This window comes from Nicotiana sylvestris, chromosome 9 (genome assembly GCF_000393655.2).
Source record: "Nicotiana sylvestris chromosome 9, ASM39365v2, whole genome shotgun sequence".
NCBI classification, from domain to species: domain Eukaryota; kingdom Viridiplantae; phylum Streptophyta; class Magnoliopsida; order Solanales; family Solanaceae; genus Nicotiana; species Nicotiana sylvestris.
The window spans coordinates 24,546,603-24,569,106 of NC_091065.1; positions in this window are offsets into that span (position 1 = coordinate 24,546,603).

The following is a 22,504-nucleotide window of genomic DNA, read 5'->3' on the forward strand; positions in this document are numbered from 1 at the left end:
CAAGCAAACACTATTTTAAAAAATACTTATCGAGGGAAAAATAAAGCCTACATAAAAGGTCGCATCGACCCAAGGCGTAAGAGCCACTGTCGCCAGCCCACATATATAAAAGGTTGTACCAACCCAACGCGTAAGAGCCTAAGGGCCACTCACAATTCAAAAACTTGAGGGTTGAATGAGCTCGAGTCGTAACCCGATTCGGAGACTGAACCCAAAACAGTTAGCTAAATATGCCTAAGGGCAAAATCATAAGAGCCATTGTCGCCAGCCCACATACACTAAAAGGTCGCATCGACCAAAAGCGCAAGAGCCATTGTCGCAAGCCCACATACACTAAAAGGTCGCATCAACCAAAAGCGTAAAAGCCATTTTTGTCAGCCCAATGAGCCTCAAGGCCATACCATGAATCTAAGGATTCCTTTCAACTCAAAGACCAGTTCATCTAGCTAAAAAAAAAATTGAAATGTAGGAGAAACAAAACCACGAGGTTTTCATCTTTATACATACACACGAAAAAATACAACCTCTATTTGCAACATACTTCGAAAGTACTATGTACAGAATCAGAAAAGGAAATCTACGTCCCCCTTGGGGACTATGGCTCGTCGGCCTCATCCTCGCTATCCTTGACATCGAACAAAAGAAATTTAGCATCGTGTTCTTCCCCCTTGGCTTGCTTGATCTCTTCCGAGAGGTCGAATCCCTTGGCATGAATTTCCTCAAGGGTCTCCCTCCGAGATTTACACTTCACGTACTCTTTAATATTGTTCTCACGATCAAGAGCTTCCCTCAGCTCAGCTCTAGCGTAGGCAACGCCCTTCAAATAGGCCACCACTTTCTTGTCAGCCCTAGTGCGGCTCATTACAGCCTCGGCTCGGGCATTCACCACCTTAGACTTCGCCTTCAAAAGCTCGGACTCGAGCCTTATGATCATATTCGCTGGACAGAATCATTCGCATGAGTGTTCCGGATTTGCACCTCGAGGGGAGAAACCTTAGCCAAAGCATCCTCCTTGGCCGCAACTTGGGCATCCACTCGAGCCTTCAACTCATTAAGCTCACGTTTGGCCCGGCCAACTTTGCCCCAAAGACGTTCCAGCTCCTCTGTTTTGCTCTCCAACTAAAATATCGAAACATTAATCTCTGAAAATGAAAGGGGGGCATACATCAACCTGAAATACAGGTTACTTGTCTTTTGAGATGGCTTTCACAGTTCTGACTTCTATCCGCCTCACACCGCAGGTATACCAGCTCACTTTCCTTTCTCTCACAAAGGAGCCTAAGGGGATCTCTCCCTATCCAAAGCTTTCCGCAGACTGGACTTATGGCAAAGCAGCTTGGATTTAAGCTTGTCAAAGGCCTGCAAAGGAAAATTCAATAAGAAAGGAAGGGCACAAAATCAAGATAAGCATATACCGGCTACCAAAGCTTACCATAAAGCCAAGCTGCTGAGCCTCACCAAAGGCCGAGACAATGTCCGATGGCACAGTATCCCCCAAAGCTCCTTTGGTAGAAAAAGAGGAAGGCGATGCATGACCCTCGCTCCTCGAAATACCTTTGATGGGAACGGGAAATGATATTTCAGAAATAGAGGCTTCGGAGTCGGAAGATCGGCCGAATCGCCTCTTTTGAACCTCAGAAAAGGACTCACCCTGTCGTGAGCATCCTCACACCTTGAAGACTCTTTTCGTTTATTGTCAACCCTCGACCCCGAGGTCTGCAGTCTCTCCTCCTCCTCCAGGGGGCACAGTCTCATCTCGGAAAAATCTCCAACACCTGCGGCGACAGAGTTAGTACACTAAAAAGGAAGGTACCTTTCTGAGGAAATAAGCCACGAAACTCCTACCGTGATACTTTGCCTCCCATCTCCCCCTGCACAGGTCTTGCCACCTGCGCTTATCATAGTTCGGACAAGCTACCAACTTGCGAGACCATTCAGCCAGATTAGGGATCTCATTCAGCAACCAAGGAATCGCTACAAATAATAAGATAGAAAGACGCCCTTACAGAGTCCTCCCCGTTATGGACAAAGCGATAAAAATACAGGTAAGCCATTTACGTGTGAAATTCCATTTCTCAGGAAATGGCAAGAACTCTCCAGGGATAATGTTGATTGTCCGTGCTCGAACGAACCTGCTCATCCACCCCCGATCCTTGTCCTATTCGTCGTTAATAGAAGGGGGCCGAGTGGATCAACGCTGTAGGGTAATCAAGCCCCGGTAATGCAGCAGCCGATATAACCTAACGAGATGGTTGAGGATGAATTCAAGCCCAGCCTTATCCGTAAAGCACCTTATCACAGCACTATCTTCCAGAGGGATGGATGATCCTGAGCTAGGGTAACCTGATATCTCCTACAGAACTCAAGCACGACCCTATCAGGGGGGCCCGACGTAAAAGGATGCGTATACACGCTCAAAAAACCCTCAACATGGGTCATGATATTCTCTTCCGGGGAAGGTACCTGTAGTGCCACTCCTTCTCCCCATCCGCAATCTTTTCTAATCATCTCGAGGTGTTCCACCCTTATTGAGGAGATGAACCTTGATACGTGCTCCCAGTGCCCTTGAACGTTGGGAGGTCTCTCCAACGTAAAGTCTCTCCTTGAGACAAAGCACCTCGAGGCTCGCTCGCCGGGTACCAGCAGTGTACCACTGACCGGACACAGAACAGAGGCAGAACTCCCCTCTCTTTGATGGGCGGATGTCGATGTAGCATCCATGGCTACGGTAAAACAGGAAGAGGAGAATGAAGGTCTGGGCAAGGCTTTAAATCGAAACGGTGAGAGAACTAGCACAAAGAACAAAGTTCTATGGAAGAAATAATTACTCTTAGTAGCAGAATCTCCATTTGAGAAGTAAGCGAGTGAATATATAAAGGCAGGAAATGACTGTTCACCTATCCAGAAGACCAATTAATTCTGGCCATGACAGCGTTACCTTTTTGGGAAATGTACTAGCAGGACCACCTTGGGGGTCCTACTGTTAGGTCACATGAATGTTGCTGTCGCGCGAAGTTCGGGAGGTATTGAGACCTCGAAGGTTCTCCTGCTATTACAAGCATTGGCCCAAAGGAGTTGTTGACCTAATTTCGAGATAGAATTCGATCTTGGGAGCCCCTATTACTCCGAGAATGAGATCTAAACAGCTAACATCAAAATTCGAAGGCTAACTCTGCAAGAACAATGGAATATAAAAAATATAAAAAACTTGAAGTAGAAGGATTCTCTTGCATTGCCAAAAAATATATTTACATGGGGCGTCTTTATAAGACTCATTGCCCCGGGAGTACATACACAAAAGAGAGAAGAAAAGAAAAGATAACGCAGGACTACTCTTCATCACCACTACCCTTCAAACCACCTTTGGGACCTTCATACAAAGCAACTAAGAGCTCCCAGTTTTCCTCCGATGCTCAGGCCTTCTCGACCTCAGTAAGAGATCTACACCTTTGGCACTGGCTTCTTCTAAGGCTTGCCTCCTCGCCTTCGCACTAGCATGAGAGATAGCTCGAATTAGTTTTTGCTCAACCTTCTCCGATATATTTCGGGCTATTTGATTCGTAGTAGCGGCATCCTTCAGATAAGTGGAAACTTTTCCTTCGACCTCGGACGCGGCCACGGATAGCACGACAATCTCTTTCCGAGCACTTTGGAGAAGACCCTGAGTTGATTCCCATTCTGAGGTCACTGCCTCATCTCGCTTCCTCAGCTCGAGGATCTCCCCATTCTTCTACCCGATCTGCAAAAGAAAAAGTAAGTCAACAAACCTTGAATTATGGGAACAATGAACAGGTTTACGAGTAACGAATTACCTACTCCACAAGGCCAGACTTTTCTCTGAGCACTCCCTCCAAACTCGTCCGAAGTTCGCCTAGCTCCTTCTCCTTTCGGGCAGAAGAGGCCTCCGACTCTTGTAGTCCCGAGGTAAGCTTCTCGAGCTCCTTTTCACGGTATGAAAACACCTCTCGAAGCCTAGAGAGGGCATGGTCATACATCTCCTTAGACTACGGAAAAATAGAAGAGTTAGACAAATGAGGAATAATGCTTGAGACTAAGGAAATATACATAAACAGCTATCACCTGCCATTGGAACCTCTCCGCTGCCTTGATGGCGCATGAGGTAATGTTTAGCTTAAAGTATATATATTTGTATGTATATCGCCTCATATTTTACTTTTGTTTCATGGATTTAGGACGAAAAATGTGTTGATTTATGTTAATTTGATGTGTTTTTATGTGTAGGAATGATCCGGGAGTAATTGGGGGCTATATGTGCGAAATTAGAGCCAAAATGGACGAAAACAGGGAAAGGGCATATTTCAGCGCCACAGGTGGCGCCCAGCCCTACCTGTGGTGCCAGAAATAGAAGCTAAAATATTGGAGTGCCGTGGAGGGCTCCTGACGCTAGCCAGGGCGCCAGTGACGTGAATCCTGTCCAATTTTGCCAGGGAGAAGGTTATTTCGGTCCTAGACCTACCCAACACGTATAAAAGCAAGACTAAACTTATTTGTCAAGGGGAGGACGCCACTTTTGGAGGATATCTAACACACTTTGAAGGAGAATTCATGTGGAAGAACACACACCATGCTTGGAGGAGGCTTCTAACTAGTTTTTCTTCTCTTCTCTTCCTTTAATTTCATAGTTTATTAGTTCTAGAGTTTTAGGGTGCTACATGAACGTTGTAGTTTGAAGCTTGAATCGTTCTTATTATTTTATCATATTGGCTTATTTATTCAATCTTGCGTTTAATTATTTGATTGTTTGATCACCAATTCAATACTATCTACGAATCTAGGATTGAACTCAGGAGAGGGAATTCTAGATTGCATATATGATTGAGTAGGGCAAGATCTTAACTCTGGGGGTGGGGCGGATTTGCGGTTACGATAGGAATATACCTAATTGCGTTGCTTGGTTATTATACGGAAATTATAAATGTGTTCTTGTTAATCCTAATTCCATAGGAATATAGGTGTTAGGTTAGCTTGAATAGGCGAGTTGTACTTCGGGAGAAGGCTACGAGCAATATTAACCCTGTCAACCAATAACCCAGATATATTAATTAGACGATTTAAGTGAAAAACTCAACAGGATTGTTAGCTAACTCATAGCTCTAGAATATTCACTCACTTGAATTCGTCTCTATAATTTTCCAACTTGTTTTCTTTAATCTCTTAGTTTGTTACGTTAGATTAGTTTTAGCTAAATATTCATACGTTAGGATTCGCTTAAATAGATTAATTGTTTGGTTTAATTTAGTTGATAGTTAATCACAAGTCCATGTGGGTACGATATCTGGACTTACAATCCTATATTACTTGTCGACCACGTATACCTGCATGTGCGTTTGGGAGCAACAAGTTTTTGGCGCCGTTGCCGGAGACTTAGAAATTAACTATTCTACTAGATTGGATTTTTTTACTTTTTGTCTATTCAAGTTTTTGTTTTTATTTTTATCTTAGTTTAGTATTTTATTATCTTTATTTACATGGCATATTGGAACGATAATTGGTCGAATATTTGGTGTTCTTATTATGGTTATCCTTGTCCATATTGTGGAGGACCACACTTAAGGCAAAATTGTACATCTCAATCTGATGTGTGGAATTTTTGTAATGTGTGTGGTTGTCAAGGTGGCCATCGGGATGGTTGTCCTAATTCTTATTATCCTTCTCAAAGTTCTTATTATAATGTTTCTAATAATGTTTATGAGTTTGATAGGAGTAATGAAGTGGAGGATATGGAAAGCATGGCTCATATTATGTATATGATGAGGCAATTAGCCGAGCAACAGGACATGATGATGAGGCAAGTAGCCGAGCAACAGGACATGATGATGAGGCAAATAGTCGAGCAACAAAGTCTTGATGCCTTAACGGTCAAAAGACTCCAGGATAGAATGGATGAATTAATGGCCAATTTCCAAGAAGAACCTCAATTCGATGAAGAGAGTGAGTTCCCACTGTCGCACCTCCTTTTCGCCGCGCCCGCGGGGCGCGTGGGGAGTTTTCTCCAATTGAAGGACAGTCGAAACGGGATTTATTCAATTATTTTCAGAGTCGCCACCTGGGAAATTTAAGGCGTCCCAAGTCACCAATTTCAATCCCTGAATCGAGGAGAATATGACTCTGTTTATTATTCTGCGAACCAGAAATCCTGAGTAAGGAATTCTGTTAATCCAGAAGAAGGTGTTAGGCATTTCCGAATTCCGTGGTTCTAGCACGGTCGCTTAACTGTTTTTATTATTGGCTTAATTATCTTGATTTTAAATATGTTGATGTTATCTGATTTTACTACCGCTTATACTTATTGTGATTGAGAACCCTTCTTTGAATCGAATTACGCGTACGTATATTCGTGTTATAAATTAAAAAGATGCGGAATTGTGTCACGCGCACGTGTACACAATAACTTTTGACAATATATTTATTAAGCACATTTTTTCGAGATTGTGTTGAATCAAAAATAATTAATTTTCTTGAATAGTGAACCGTACATATCGGATTTTTATGAAATTGATTTAACGCCTTTGGAAAAATCCTTTTATTAAATATTCGCTCGAAATTGCGCGTACGCATAATCCGAAATTTTGCTTTTAAAAGTATAATCAGGGTACGCGAACGTATCCCTAATTGTGCAACATATTTGTAATGATATTATGGAATTTCCACAAAAAATGTTTGTTATATCACGAGAAATCTCGTTTTAAGATATTCTTTAATTTTTGGAAAATAATCCACAATTTATTAAATGTTGACCATTGATTATAATTTCCGAATATAAATTATATTCATTCCAATTATTCAAATTCAAAGGACAGAATAAAAATATGATTAATACTATCTTTAAATATGATATATATATATATATATATGCCAAAGAATAAATTACATATGAAACTGAAAATGAATGATTCATAAAGGAAGGAAATATTTTCCAAGAATTTTTATGATTACTTAATGCAAATTCTATTTTTAATTACCATTGATTTAAAATGTTGCCATTTGTGTATATACAACTCAACTTATTCTCACATACTCGTTTTAATCTTAATAGATGAAATTAACTTACTTAGTTATGCCTATGATTGAGTTAGGATAGATATAGATATAATCAAACCAATTTGATTCTCAATCTATGTGAATTATTACTAACTATTAATTTTCACATTGTATAAGTTCCTAAGCCCTTTATTACTAAGAAAGAGAATAAGTCTTGTTGACTTAAAAAAATGATATTGCATACAATATTACTTACTATATTTGACATTTTTGAACATACGGATTATACTAACGCATCTTTCAACTATAAATTATGAACACAACCAATGTTATGCCAAAAGATGGCAATTTGCAGCTAATCATCATCTAGCTTTAAACAACAACTAATTAACTAACAAGATAAACTAATAGCATATTTTCTTTGATAATGCTATATTATGCTATACCTATCTAACAACACCATGAAGTGTAAATAAAAACCAACTTTCTGCCATGCTTCTTATTTACACAACTCATAGATAACTAAACTAATGAAATTTGACATGGATAACATTATTACAAAGTTTTATATGAATTTCAAAATAAGACAATTTAACTCATGGCCATCGAGCCGAACTCACTACTGGTTAACCAACATGAAACTAAAGCTGAAATTTTCAACTAAAGAACTCAAATGAGTAGATGATAGTATTACAATTCAAACTCTATTTATCTTTCATGTTGAATCTCTTTCCAACATAAAATTTAAAAGACATGTACCTGAAAATGAAGGTGGAAGGAGTAAATTTCAGCAGTAGCAGCAATAACAAAATCAGTAGAATATACCAATAACACAACAAGTCTGAACAAGACCCGTTGACCCAGATGAACAGTGACAGAGATTTAGGAAAAATTTCAGATTTGGACTGAACAACATTCACAGGCAAACAACAGATTCCAGAAAGAATGCATTTCAGATTTCATTTTTTCTTTCTGTTTCGGATTGTGTGTGTGTGTGAATGTTCTCTTTTCTATTTTTCTTCCTGTTTTCTTCCTCACTTTCCTTTTAAACAAAATCTGAGTTCTTTTCTTTTCTTCAAAATCTCAATCCTAAAAATCTCTCCTAAAAATTCTCTAGGGTCTGTAAAAAAACTCCTCCTTTAAGGTCTGTCCAGCTCCTGTATTTATACAGGACTGGTTCTATACCAATTAGTATTGGAGGGACCCTTTATCCCATTAAAAATCAGAAAGTTTCCATTAAAAACTTCTTTTTCATACTTTATGTGATCCTAACATGATTTTCAGCAGCCCCATTATCCCTTGTTCCCCATTATTATCTTTAAATAATAGCCATTAACACTCCATTATCAGCCCACTATTATATCATATTACCCTTACTGTTTTATCCCAGAAATGCCCTGTAATTTTACTGTTATTACAGCCCCAAACCAAACTGCCTAAACCTTAACAAATTTATCTGAACTAACATGTTTAGCAGCAAATAACCAACCCCTGAATCAAACAAACCTTTTGTCTTTACAGATTATGCTAAACAAGGAGAGCTAAATTTAGATTGAACACTGAACTTGCATACAGACATATTAACAATACACACAACTCAACAGAACATTTCAAATGAAATTCAACAACTGAACAAAGAGCAACAAATGCAGGAGCATTGTCAGTTTTCTGACACTGCCCTGAACTTTAATGTTCAGAAATTATAACACTTATTTGATGAATTTTATTGAACTATGAACAAAGATGACTTAATTAATGAATATTAATCAAACTGATTATCAAATAAGAAACGACTAATTACAACAAAATAATCCACCCGAAATAGGTTGCTTCAGTCAACATTTTTAGAAACAAGATTAACAATATAACTAATCGACGAACTTAATCGAGTCGATTACACACATTGTAATTAGTCACAACCAACAGAAACCATTCACATTCGGATCAAGTAGATAGGTAGGAGACAGAAATGACAGAATTGATCAAAACAAATATGAAAAATTAAAAAGCTATTAAAACAGACAACAATACACGTAGAATAATACAAAAAAGAAATAGAAAATACCTCTGAATCTTCAATTAAACTCGAACTCAACTCGGCTTTCCGATTTTTTTTGTTTGAAATCAAACAGACCTTAGTCGAAGTATTTTCTACTGAAAATACTTTGACTAAGGTCGATTGAACTTCAATCTTTTACTTGAAATCGGAAAAATTCCAAGATTGGAAATTTTTAGGGTTTCAGGTTCTTGGATCTTAAATCCGAACATTTCTGGGCAGATTTGAAGGGAACCAAACATGATACAAGGGTGAGGGTAGCCTAGGGGTTATTTCGTGTTAGTTTGAAATGGATCTGAGTTTGTTCTTGTTTGGTCCGAATCTTCAAAAGAAGATTCGAGAAGTTCCGAACTGATTCGAACCAAACAAACGATAGATCCATACTTAGGGTGACTAGGGGAAGCTATGGTGTCGGTTTGGGACTGTTAGGTTTAGATCTGAACTTGGCTCGAATCTTCAAATGAAGATTCGAGAACCTTCAGGGAGATTCGAACCAAGCGGGTAACATATTCGGATAGAGGGTGTTCAGGGGGTTCTGGGGTGTCAAGATGGTGACCGGCGGCGTTGATGCCGCCGGGTTTCAGAGGCGGTGGAATCCTAGGGCGGCTAGGGTTATGAGTGGGGGTTTGGGACGATGATGAACAGTGTAGGAAGGGGGGTGTTTGGTTAAGGGCCGGGGTAAGGTTTGGGATTTATATAGGGGTGGGGTGGACTGGTATCGTCCGTTGGATCAAGTAGAATGGATGGCTGAGATCTACTCACTTAACCAAACGGTGTCGTTTGGTTTAAGTTAGGGGGACGGGTTGAACCGGGTATCGGATCGGGTAAGGGTCTTGGGTTAGGGTGATGAGATCTTGGCCGTTGGTTGTATTTAATCCAACGGCCCTTGATAAGAGGTGATCAAACGACGCGGTTTGGTCTTAACTCGGGACTGGACCGGACAGGCTGTTTGGATTGGGCTGACAGGGGGGGGGTAAATTGATTTGGGCCTGGATTTTAATCCAGGTCCAATCTTTACACTTGTATATTTTTATTTTATTTTTTCAATTATTTCATTTTCTAATTTAAATTTCTAATTTTAACTATAAAACCATTTTAACTTCACAAAAATATATTAATTACTCTATAACAATTATTTAACACATAGACAAAAACATCAATCACACAGTGAAACATTTAAAATAGAACCAATGCATATTTTTTGTGATTTTATTTAAATTATCTCTTAAATGCATAATTAAATCCTATATGCATGCAATATGTATTTTATTTTATTTTTTGATTTATTTTGACAAAAATAAACATTTACGGACATAACACAAACATTTAACACCACGCAAATTCAAAAATTACACAGTAAAAGAAATTTATTTTATTTTTTGATTTATTTTTGGAGTAGTTTTCGTTAAAGCAAAAATCACGTGCTCACAGCTGCCCCTCTTTGTGCGGAAACTCGAAGAGTTTTCGTGCAAAGATAAAGTGAGCGGATACGAGCGATTTTTGCCCGTTCGAATACTCCGTGGGAAGCATTTTTAGAAAGATTTGACCGAACCTCTGCTTCAAAGGTTTCCTACATATCCTTGGCTATAAAGGAATCAGGTCAATGTAGTTCGGGAATTTTGGGTAGCTGGGACTACCGCGGGATTGTGATGTTACTGCTGCTTAGTGCTGTTTTTACTGCTTGCTGACCTCCTTATTACACCTTACTTTAAAGGAAATACAAAATTAAACTAGACTATGGTACATGAATTATAAAATCTTATCTAGATCATGCTCTTGCGTTTCTTGTTGTCTTGATATCTTGGTGACTCTTGGGCATTGGTCTTATTCCGTATTCCTTTTGGAACTCTTGTTGTTTCTTGTTGGGGATTTTGTTGGACTCCTCTGCTTTATTGATTCTAAGTGTGCTCCCTTTTCATATGAGCGGGCTTTTGATTTCAACACTTCAATTGCATTCCCTCGTTCTTCAGGTGGGTGCCTCGACTGCTTCTTTTCTTTCTCCATCCTCATTTTCCAGGTGGACGCCTGACTTCTTCAATTCTTATCCTCATTCTCCAGGTGGACGCCTGACTTCTTTAATTCTTTCATCCTCATTCTCCAGGTGGACGCCTGACTTCTTCAATTCTCATCCTCATTCTCCAGGTGGACGCCTGACTTCTTCAATTCTTATCCTCATTCTCCAGGTGGACGCCTGACTTCTTCTTTTCTCATCCTCATTCTCCAGGTGGACGCCTGACTTCTTTTTTTTCTCATCCTCATTCTCCAGGTGGACGCCTGATTTCTTTAATTCTCATCCTCATTCTCCAGGTGGACGCCTGATTTCTTTAATTCTCATCATCATTCTCCAGGTGGACGCCTGATTTCTTTAATTCTTCATCCTCATTCTCCAGGTGGACGCCTGATTTCTTTAATTCTTATCCTCATTCTCCAGGTGGACGCCTGACTTCTTCAATTCTTTCATCCTCATTCTCCAGGTGGACGCCTGACTTCTTCTTTTCTCATCCTCATTCTCCAGGTGGACGCCTGACTTCTTCTTTTTCTCATCCTCATTCTCCAGGTGGATGCCTGATTTCTTTAATTCTCATCCTCATTCTCCAGGTGGACGCCTGATTTCTTTAATTCTTCATCCTCATTCTCCAGGTGGACGCCTGACTTCTTTTAATTCTCATCCTTATTCTCCAGGTGGACGCCTGACTTCTTTTAATTCTCATCCTCATTCTCCAGGTGGACGCCTGACTTCTTCTTTTTCTCATCCTCATTCTCCAGGTGGACGCCTGACTTCTTTTAATTCTCATCCTCATTCTCCAGGTGGACGCCTGACTTCTTCTTTTTCTCATCCTCATTCTCCAGGTGGACGCCTGACTTCTTCTTTTCTCATCCTCATTCTCCAGGTGGACGCCTGACTTCTTCTTTTCTCATCCTCATTCTCCAGGTGGACGCCTGATTTCTTTAATTCTTCATCCTCATTCTCCAGGTGGACGCCTGACTTCTTTTAATTCTCATCCTCATTCTCCAGGTGGACGCCTGACTTCTTCTTTTTCTTTACCAGGTATTTCCTGACACAAATATTGTTTTTGCCCCTGTTTTAAATCAAAGAAAACTTCGTTAGTTTAAAGCAGGGTGGTTGGCTGTGGTATTCTTGCAGATGGTGATGTTTCTCTTCGTCTCTCTTTATTGCCTTGGAATGATTGAAAAGACTGTTTTGTCTTTGTAATTGATCCTTGACTATAGGATTCCCCTCTGTGTGTTTTCCTTCAAAACCTTTCAACTGTAATCATGTGCCTCTTCTGACTTTGCTGATCCACTTTTGATTTCATCTTTCTTACACCCGTATTTTATCTCCCACCTTTCGTGGCTGTATTTTGTAACCTTGAATCTTGGTAGTATACCTTGACATTCCTTCTTATTTGTTTGGAATAAAACTTATCTCAAAGCTTGGAGAAAGTAAGATTATTAGTAACGAAATACGCTGATTTCGACAATTATAGAATGAAAAGAAAAATCCAATTTTTTGGATGACTGTTGGAAAAGGAATAAAGGACTTATCTGATTGGAATTACTGGCACCAATGATCAGGGTATGCATTTCGGATTAATCAACCCAGTCTTTTAATCCATCTCCTCTCAATTGTCTCAAGGAGTTTTCACCGATAAATTTTCCTCGTTTTTTCACTTCTTCACTTCCTTTTCGCCTTATGGTGCCTGTGTGGGTTTTTCACCTATAAGACTCTCTCATTTTACTTTTCTCTAAACTTCCGTCGCCTTATGGTGCCCGTGTGGGTTTTCACCTATAAGACTCTCTCATTTTACTTTTCTCTCAACTTCTGTCGCCTTATGGTGCCCGTGTGGGTTTTCACCTATAAGACTCTCTCATTTTACTTTTCTCTCAACTTCCGTCGCCTTATGGTGCCCGTGTGGGTTTTCACCTATAAGACTCTCTCATTTTACTTTCTTTCCTTGTTTGTACCAGAGTGTTATGAACCACTTCATTTGCTTGCCTCAGCATTTTTCTAAGATTGATCGAAAGGTCTTTTTGGTATTAAGGTTAGGAATGGAAAAGGTATTAAAAGCTAAATAGCTTTGGTATGGGTTTAAAATTACAACTCTTGGAATCTTTTCTTATTTCCAATACAATTCCTGCCCCAGTTTCTTGATTGGGGTCTCTTAATATTTCTTTTCCGTGCACATTGTGCATGTTGTGCACCCTATGACCGAGCCGTGAGGCGCCTACGTATCCTTCTTTGAGGAATCAGGTCAAACGTAGTTCACTACATAATAGTGAAGATTTTGATTTATTTTTTTATTGATTCCAAAAGAGGGTAGGAAAAAATAAGTATGGCTCAAAAGGGGAAGCAAATGGTATAGTGTTTGGATAGCAGAACAAATTGCCTTTGTCATTTCAATCTTCGAAATAGTGCTAAATACAAACATTCAAAAAGTTATGCATAATATCTCTTTACCGCGTCAGAATTGATCGCCATATCTATGCATTTGCCTTCGATATCTGTTAAACATAGTGCACCATTCGATAATACTCTGGTCACAATGAATGGTCCTTGCCAATTCGGGGCAAATTTGCCTTTTGCTTCAACCTGATGTGGAAGAATACGTTTCAGCACATGCTGACCTACTTCAAACTTCCGGGGACGCACCTTTTTGTTGTATGCTCTTGCTATTCTTCTTTGATATAATTGACCATGGCATACTGCGGTCAATCGTTTTTCATCAATCAAGTTTAACTGTTCTAGACGGGTTTTGACCCATTCATCATCATCAATCTTTGCTTCGGCGATGATCCGAAGGGAAGGAATCTCAACTTCTGCAGGAATTACTGCTTCAGTGCCATATACCAACAAATAAGGAGTTGCTCCTACTGAAGTGCGAACAGTAGTGCGGTATCCCAATAATGCAAATGGTAATTTTTCATGCCATTGTTTTGAACCTTCTACCATTTTCCGCAGTATCTTCTTTATGTTTTTGTTGGCTGCTTCTACTGCTCCATTCGCCTTGGGCCGATATGGGGTAGAGTTACGATGTGTAATCTTAAATTGTTGACATACTTCTTTCATTAAGTTGCTGTTAAGATTAGCACCGTTATCTGTGATGATCACCTTCGGGATTCCGAATCGACATATGATATTTGAGTGGACAAAATCGACCACAGCTTTCTTGGTTACTGATTTGAATGTCTTGGCCTCAACCCATTTGGTAAAATAATCAATAGCTACCAGAATGAATCTGTGTCCATTGGATGCTGCCGGCTCAATTGGTCCAATCACATCCATGCCCCAAGCAACGAAAGGCCATGGTGCCGACATTGTGTGCAACTCGGATGGTGGAGAATGAATCAAATCTCCGTGTATTTGGCATTGATGACACTTGCGTACAAAACTGATACAATCTCGCTCCATGGTAAGCCAATAGTAACCAGCTCGGAGGATTTTCTTTGCCAACACATATCCACTCATGTGGGGTCCGCAAACTCCTGAATGTACTTCAGTCATGACAGTGGTAGCTTGTCTGGCATCTATGCATCTTAATAATCCAAGATCTGGTGTTCTTTTATACAAAACTCCTCCGCTTAAGAAGAATCCATTTGCCAATCGCCTAATGGTTCTCTTTTGATCTCCTGTGGCTTGTGTGGGATATATACCCATCCTGATATATTCCTTGATGTCGTGGAACCATGGTTCTCCATCAAATTCTTCTTCCACCACATTGCAATAATCGTGCTGATTGTGGACTTGAATATGTATTGGATCTACATAAGCTCTGTCCGGATGGTGCAGCATTGATGCTAGGGTAGCCAATGCATCGGAAACCTCATTATGGATTCTTGGAATATGTTGGAATTCCACTGATTGAAACCGCTGACAAAGATCATGTAAACATTGTCGGTATGGTATGAGCTTCAAGTCTCGGGTTTCCCATTCTCCTTGAATTTGATGTACCAAAAGATCCGAATCTCCCATGACTAAGATTTCTCGGATACCCATATCGGCGGCTAGCCTTAACCCCAAAATGCAAGCTTCATATTCAGCCATATTATTGGTGCAATAAAATCGTAGTTGAGCCGTAACAGGATAGTGATGCCCTGTTTCAGAAATGATTACAGCTCCTATTCCGACTCCTTTCATGTTAGCAGCTCCATCAAAGAAAAGTTTCCAGCCAGGTTTTTCAATTTGCTCCACCTCGTCGATATGCATTGTTTCCTCATCAGGAAAATAAGTCTTCAGCGGCTCATATTCCTCATCGACCGGGTTTTCGGCTAAATGATCGGTCAGTGCTTGAGCCTTCATTGCAGTTCGAGTCACATAGATGATGTCGAATTCTGTGAGCAATATCTGCCACTTTGCAAGTCTTCCTGTTGGCATAGGCTTTTGAAAAATGTATTTCAATGGATCCAACCGAGAAATGAGGTAAGTAGTGTAGGATGACAAATAGTGTTTCAATTTTTGAGCTACCCATGTTAGGGCACAACATGTCTTTTCTAGATGAGTATACTCAACCTCATAAGCTGTGAACTTCTTGCTAAGGTAGTAGATGGCCTATTCTTTTCTGCCCGTGAGGTCATGTTGCCCCAATACACAACCAAATGAATTCTCCAAGACCGTTAAGTAAAGAATCAAAGGTCTTCCTGGCTCTGGCGGGACCAACATAGGTGGTTTCGACAAGTACCCTTTTATCTTATCGAACGCTTCTTGACACTCATCAGTCCATTTGACCGCAGCATCCTTTTTCAACAATTTGAAAATTGGCTCACAAGTTGTTGTGAGCTGAGCAATAAACCTGCTGATATAATTTAACCTTCCCAACAAACTCATTACTTCAGTTTTGTTTCTTGGGGGTGGTAGTTCTTGGATGGCTTTGATCTTTGATGGGTCTAGCTCGATGCCTCGTCGACTGACTATGAATCCCAGCAACTTTCCGGATGGAACTCCAAATGCACACTTGGCAGGGTTAAGCTTGAGGTTGTACCTGCGAAGTCTTAAGAAGAACTTCCTCAAATCCCCAACGTGGTTGGCCTGATGTTTTGATTTTATGATCACATCGTCCACGTATACCTCGATCTCCTTGTGTATCATATCATGAAACACTGTGGTCATTGCTCTCATATAGGTTGCTCCGGCGTTTTTTAAACCGAATGGCATTACCCGGTAGCAATAAGTTCCCCATGGTGTGATGAATGCCGTCTTTTCTGCATCTTCTTCATCCATTAGAATTTGATGATATCCGGCATAACAATCCACGAAAGACCCTATATCATGCTTGGCACAATTGTCGATCAAAATATGGATATTGGGTAATGGGAAATTATCCTTTGGACTTGCTTTGTTGAGATTGCGATAGTCGACGCATACTCTAATTTTGCCGTCTTTCTTTGGTACAGGAACGACATTAGCTAACCAAATAGGATATCGAGTGACTCGAATGACCTTTGCTTCCAATTGTTTGGTGATTTCTTCTTTAATTCTCACACTCATATCAGGCTTGAATTTTCTCAGCCTCTGCTTGACAGGAGGCATCATTGGATCGGTGGGCAATTTGTGGACCACTAAATCAGTGCTCAGGCCCGGCATGTCGTCATACGACCATGCAAAAACATCTTTGAATTCTATGAGTGCTTTAATTAACTCCTCTAGGATTTTTGGCTCGAGATGGACACTTATTTTAGTTTCCCGGACATTACTCGTGTCCCCTATATTGACGTCCTCGGTATCATTCAAGTTAGGTTTGATTTTCTCCTCAAAGTGAATTAACTCTTTACTAATCTCTTCAAAAACCTCATCTTCATCATATTCTGATTCATAATCACAATATGTTTCTTGAATTAATATTTCGGAACCAGATTAATTTTTAAGACTGGGCTGAAGATTCCTCATGCATGCCATATCACTAGAGCCAGCGTAAAAAGAACTGTACAGAAAAGAAGAAAAAGAAAAGAAAGTTATTAGGAATGATAATAAAAAGGAAACTGCTTTTTATTGGATAATGAAAGATAACAAGGTTTTGCACACTTCAAACCAACTATAAGATAAACTTTGGGATTACAACCTTGAAATATCCCAAACAAACTGAAAGAAAATCAAAATAAACTACCAAGACTTCTTTCGAATTGGGAGAGGAGTGACTTTCCAATTATTGAGCTTTGTTTCTGGTCCAACGAATTGAACTTCTGTGTTGTTACACCCTTCTCTGCCTTCCAGCATATTCACATCACTAAACAATTTCTCGAACCTTTCAATTAATTCCTCCTCAGGATTGACCTGGGATTTAGGAATTGTTGTTATCGGGCGATTTTTAGCACCGGTCTTGACAAAAGACTTCGACAGCTGTGGTACTGGTTTTGGAAGAACCCATGCTTGGTGTTTCAACTTCCTGGCCCTTATCACGTCATTGGTGGTAGGTGTGAACCCTAAACCGAATGTTCCCCAGTTCTCGGGGAGAGATACTGGTTGTACAATTCCTTGCAAAGATAAGCCCAGACCTTTGCCGGGTATAAAGCCATTCTTCAGCATTTCATAAGCTACCATGACTGATGTAGAGGATACCTTTGGATTCGCAAGGTATTTTCCTTCTGGAATTTTCTCTACCGACACTGTGTCTGACACTTGGTATACCCATGGTCCTTGGTCAATTTCTGTTCCCTCGACCGGTACAATGGTACTGTTGTGAGCATTTAAACTTTCTTCTCCATGCACGACTATTTCTTGATGATCCCATTCAAACTTGACAGCCTGATGTAGTGTTGACGGGACTGCTTTAGCAGCATGGATCCATGGTCGACCCAACAACAAGTTGTAAGAAACAGTCATGTCCAACACTTGGAATTCCATTGTGAATTCAACTGGCCCTATAGTTAGTTCCAACACTATGTCGCCAAATGAATCTCTGCTTCCACCGTCAAATCCTCGTACGCAGATACTATTCTTCTGGATCCTCTCCTCTTTAATTTTTAATTTGTTTAAAGTGGAGAGAGGGCATATGTTTGCACTGGACCCATTGTCAACCAATACCCGGGTTACTACGGAGTTTTCACATTTCACGGTGAGGTAAAGAGCTCTGTTGTGCTCGGTACCTTCCACAGGTAATTCATCATCAGCAAATGTAATTCTGTTTGTCTCAAAGATTCTGTTGGCTATTTTTCCCAAATGATTTACAGAGATCTTTTCAGGAACATGAGCTTCATTCAGGATTTTCATCAACGCCAGACGGTGTTCCTCTGAATGGATCAGTAATGACAACAATGAAATTTGAGCGGGGGTCTTCTTTAATTGATCCACAACAGAATAATCATGGAGTTTCATTTTTCTTAAAAACTCCTCCGCCTCTTCTTCCGTCACAGCTCTCTTTGCTGGCATTGAATTGTTTTTAGTTTTTCTCAGCTCTTCGGGAGTAAAACATCTTCCCGAACGAGTCAAGCCTTGCACCTCGCACGCTTCTTCCTTGATTTCTTTTCCCTTGTACATTACAGTCACTCGTTCGTAGTTCCATGGGATGGCTTTGTTGTTGATGACTGGCAGCTGGATTACAGGTGCAATAATAACCCGATCTGTACGTGCTCCTTCCACGAATACAATGGGTTTGTTAGCAACCCCTGGTACTATCACTTTCGGCCTTTCTTGTCTTGCGGCAACTTTGCTTGATGATACCTCATCGACTATCATAGACGGTTCGTCACCATTCTTGTTCTGCTTAGACACCGGCTTCTCCCCCATTAACTGCTTATCTGGCTTGGTTTCATGAGACTTGATCATCATGACAGTTTGTGACGGCTTCTTTGTCTCCCCATTAGCTTGTATGATTTCTATCATGTTAGCCTCTTGATGGGCTGGCATTGGATTTCTATTGATATTTGGAGCTTCGGGGTTTTGAACCTCGATTTTATTAGTATCAATCAGCTCTTGTATTGCATTTTTCAAATGCCAACATTTCTCCGTATCATGGCCTGGTGCACCGGAGCAATATTCACAGCTAATGGTGTAATCCAGATTCTTTGGTGGAGGATTGGGTAGTTTGGATTGTATTGGTCTCAGCATGTCTAGCTGTCTCAACCTGTGGAACAGACTAGTGTAAGACTCTCCCAATGGAGTGTAAGTTTTCTTTTTCTGTTCCCTTTCTCCCCTGAATGCTGGCCTAGGCCTGAAACCTGGTCCGGGATAGGCTCGTGGGTAAGTATTTGGTGTGACAGGAGCACGCCAATTGGTGTGAACAGGTGGCTGATTGTATGCTTGAGCATGGTTAATGGCAAAATGAGGCTCTGAAGGGTGATAGTAGTGTTGGGATGAATCATGGTGGTAAGCTGATTGGCGAGGTCGTTGCTGATTATAGTAAAGCGGTGAACCCCTGGGTCCCGGCCAAATTCCTGAATCAACTACGGCTGCTTCCTCCCTCTTCTTTCTTCCGATTCCTCCTACCCCGCCTTGAATAGCTTGAGTAGTTGCCTTAATTGCTGAATAGCTCATGATTTTATTTGTCTTGAGGCCTTCTTCCACCATACCTCCCATCTTCACTACCTCGTTGAATGATTTTCCAACCGCTGAAACCAAGTGGGCATAGTAAGTTGGTTCCAAGGCTTGGAGGAAGTAGTCTACCATTTCGCTCTCCTTCATAGGAGGATCCACTCTTGCTGCCTGTTCTCTCCACCGAAAACCATACTCTCTGAAACTCTCATTGTGTTTCTTCTCAAATTTGGTCAAAGATAACCGATCTGGGATGATTTCCAGATTGTATTGGAAATGGTATGCGAATGCCTGTGCCAGGTCATCCCAGGTGTACCATCTTCCATGGTCCTGGCGTGTATACCACTCCAAAGCTGATCCGCTTAGACTTTGACTGAAGTAAGCCATCAATAATTCATCCTTTCCCCCAGCTCCTCGCATCTTGCTACAGAAACCCCTTAAGTGGGCTACTGGGTCGCCGTGCCCGCTGTATAGGTCAAATTTGGGCATCTTGAAGCCAACTGGCAATTGTACATTAGGGAATAAGCATAAATCTTTGTATGCTACACTGACTTGCCCACCTAATCCCCGCATGTCTCGGAACGATTGTTCTAGACTTTTGACCTTCCTGAACATCTCTTCTTGTTCAACATTTTTGGCTGGCTTGTCAATTTCGGTTGGGAGATCAAACCGAGGAGCAGTTGAATTGATTTCGGAGGCTTTGAAGGTAGGCTCCGGGGGTAATATTGGTTGTCCTGGGCCTGGAATGTAGGCTCACTAGGAGATTTGTGAAATGTAGCAGGGGAGGTGCTACGAAAACAGGAGTCATAGGTGGAGGAAAGTACGGAACTGGTTTTGGAGGTGGAGACTGTGGTGTCTGAGAAGTGGTGCCTCGGTAGTGCTGATAAATGGGGAAACTTGGGGATAATTCAGTGGTGATATTATCCTGAGTTTGGATCATTGATGGAGCAGGGTTATTTGGGTAAGATGGGGGTAACTGTCCTGTAGACCAAGCTTGGTACATTTCAGCCATTTGCTGCTTGAGCTTAAGCATTTCTTCTTTCATTTTCCCGACATCCATCTCTTCTATCTCCATACCTGTGTCAACATCTGGGATAGACATACTTTCGGGTATTGGTCCTTTTGATCTTGTGTGATAGTGATAATATGCCAGTATACTCTTTAGAGAAACTAACTGGTTGAATTCTGAAAATGAACAAACTTGTTAGTTTTGAGAGTTTAACACATATATAATCACACGTTGAGATGCAATGCTCCTAGACAAATAATCCCTTTCTATTATGCATTCGCTCGGTTGCTTGTGTCGTCCCAGCTTTCTTGAAATTGAAAAATTGTCACTCGCTTTTATTTACTACATATATCTTTATCGTGGTGATCGAATCTTAAAGATTGCCTACGTATCATGTCTCACATGAATCAGACCTTGTGTAGTTTGGACTGAAGGCAATCACTTTTATTAATTACACAAAGATGGAATTTCATTTGAAAATTTTAAGAAAATAGCTTGAAATACACACACTTAAATCAAAATAAAAGATACAATTCATAACATCTCACAACATGCCCCACTTTCCACTTTTGTTCTCTAATATTGGATTATCTGCTCAATGTGGGGCTTGACCTGGATGGCCTCCCAGCGTACGATACATCCTTTCCAACTCCATTGCTAGATGACGAGCAAAAGTGGGCGCATGCTCTGTAAACCTTTCATAATCCATTCCTTGGCAGTTTACATAACTTTGAGATGTGAAGACTGCCAGGTCGTGGATTTGTGCCCTGAAACCTTGGAGACGTTGGTCTTGGTCTTGCAATTGCTGCTGACGAGTGGTGGCTATATCTCTGACACGGTTTTCACGATCTAAAGCTGATTCTAATAGAGCTCGGAGTCTGGCCTGCTCTAATCTTGCTTGCGATCTTTCCCTGTCGAGGTCTGCTTGTTGATATTCTCTGTTGCATCTTCTTGCCTCTTCTAGTTGTGCACGAAGCTGGTCTTCTGATCGCATCCAATAGTCTTTTTCCTTCTTGAATTGAGCCTTGTCTTTTTCGGATTGCCTATCTTGGCGTTCCTTGTTAGATCTGGCTTCTTCGTTTAATTGTTGGATCCTTTCTTTTGCTTTGCTCAATGCCCTTTCGTTTTCCGCAAGAATGGAATCATAATCTTGCATTTTTTCGAAGAGGTTGGCGATGGTTTTTTGATCCTTCCAGCTCCTCTTTGGCGTTTTAGAGACTCTTTTCATTTTTTGGAACCGAGCATGAAGATTTTCATTCTCACAAGCTAGACTCTTTTTCTCGCCTTTGGCTTCTTGTTCTTGCAAATCTTTCTCCAAACTGAGGCTTCTTAGATTTTCTTTTAGGGCATGGATAGTGGCTTTGTACCCTTTTTCTTTTTCTCCCCAGATTAACCGCTCTTGGATTTTATCATTGAAATTTTGAACATGGGGTCTTTTTGTTGGCCTTTTTAGCTCAGGTTCTGGTACATCATCCACGCGAGACCGCTTTTCGAACCACCTTGCATATCCAGGATTTATCTCACCCTTGGTAGTGTCTAGGACTTGAGTATCACTTTTCAAGTATCGGCACCCATTCCACATTTGCTGAAGTAAAGCTTCGGGAATAGTGGCTTCTGGGTGTAATTCGATTACTTGCATACTCAAATCTTCCTCATCAGGAACTATTTGATATCTCCCTAGTTGCCTTAGGACTCTTAGTGGTGCATACGGCTGAATGCTTCTCAATCCCAATAGTAGTAGATAACTATTTGAGGTTGACATATGTATTACTTCTCTCATCGGGAGCCATCCCAGAGTCCATTCAATTTGATTTGCCGTTAAAGCCTTTAGATGAGATACCCATGCTTCTATCCCTTCTGGAGCTTGATAATTTTTTGTTCTTTCCTCATAGCTCTCGATGCAATTAGCTTTGTTCGACCCATACTGTATGATCTTGGGTTGTTGTTGGAGATGTTCAATCACCCACATTTGCAA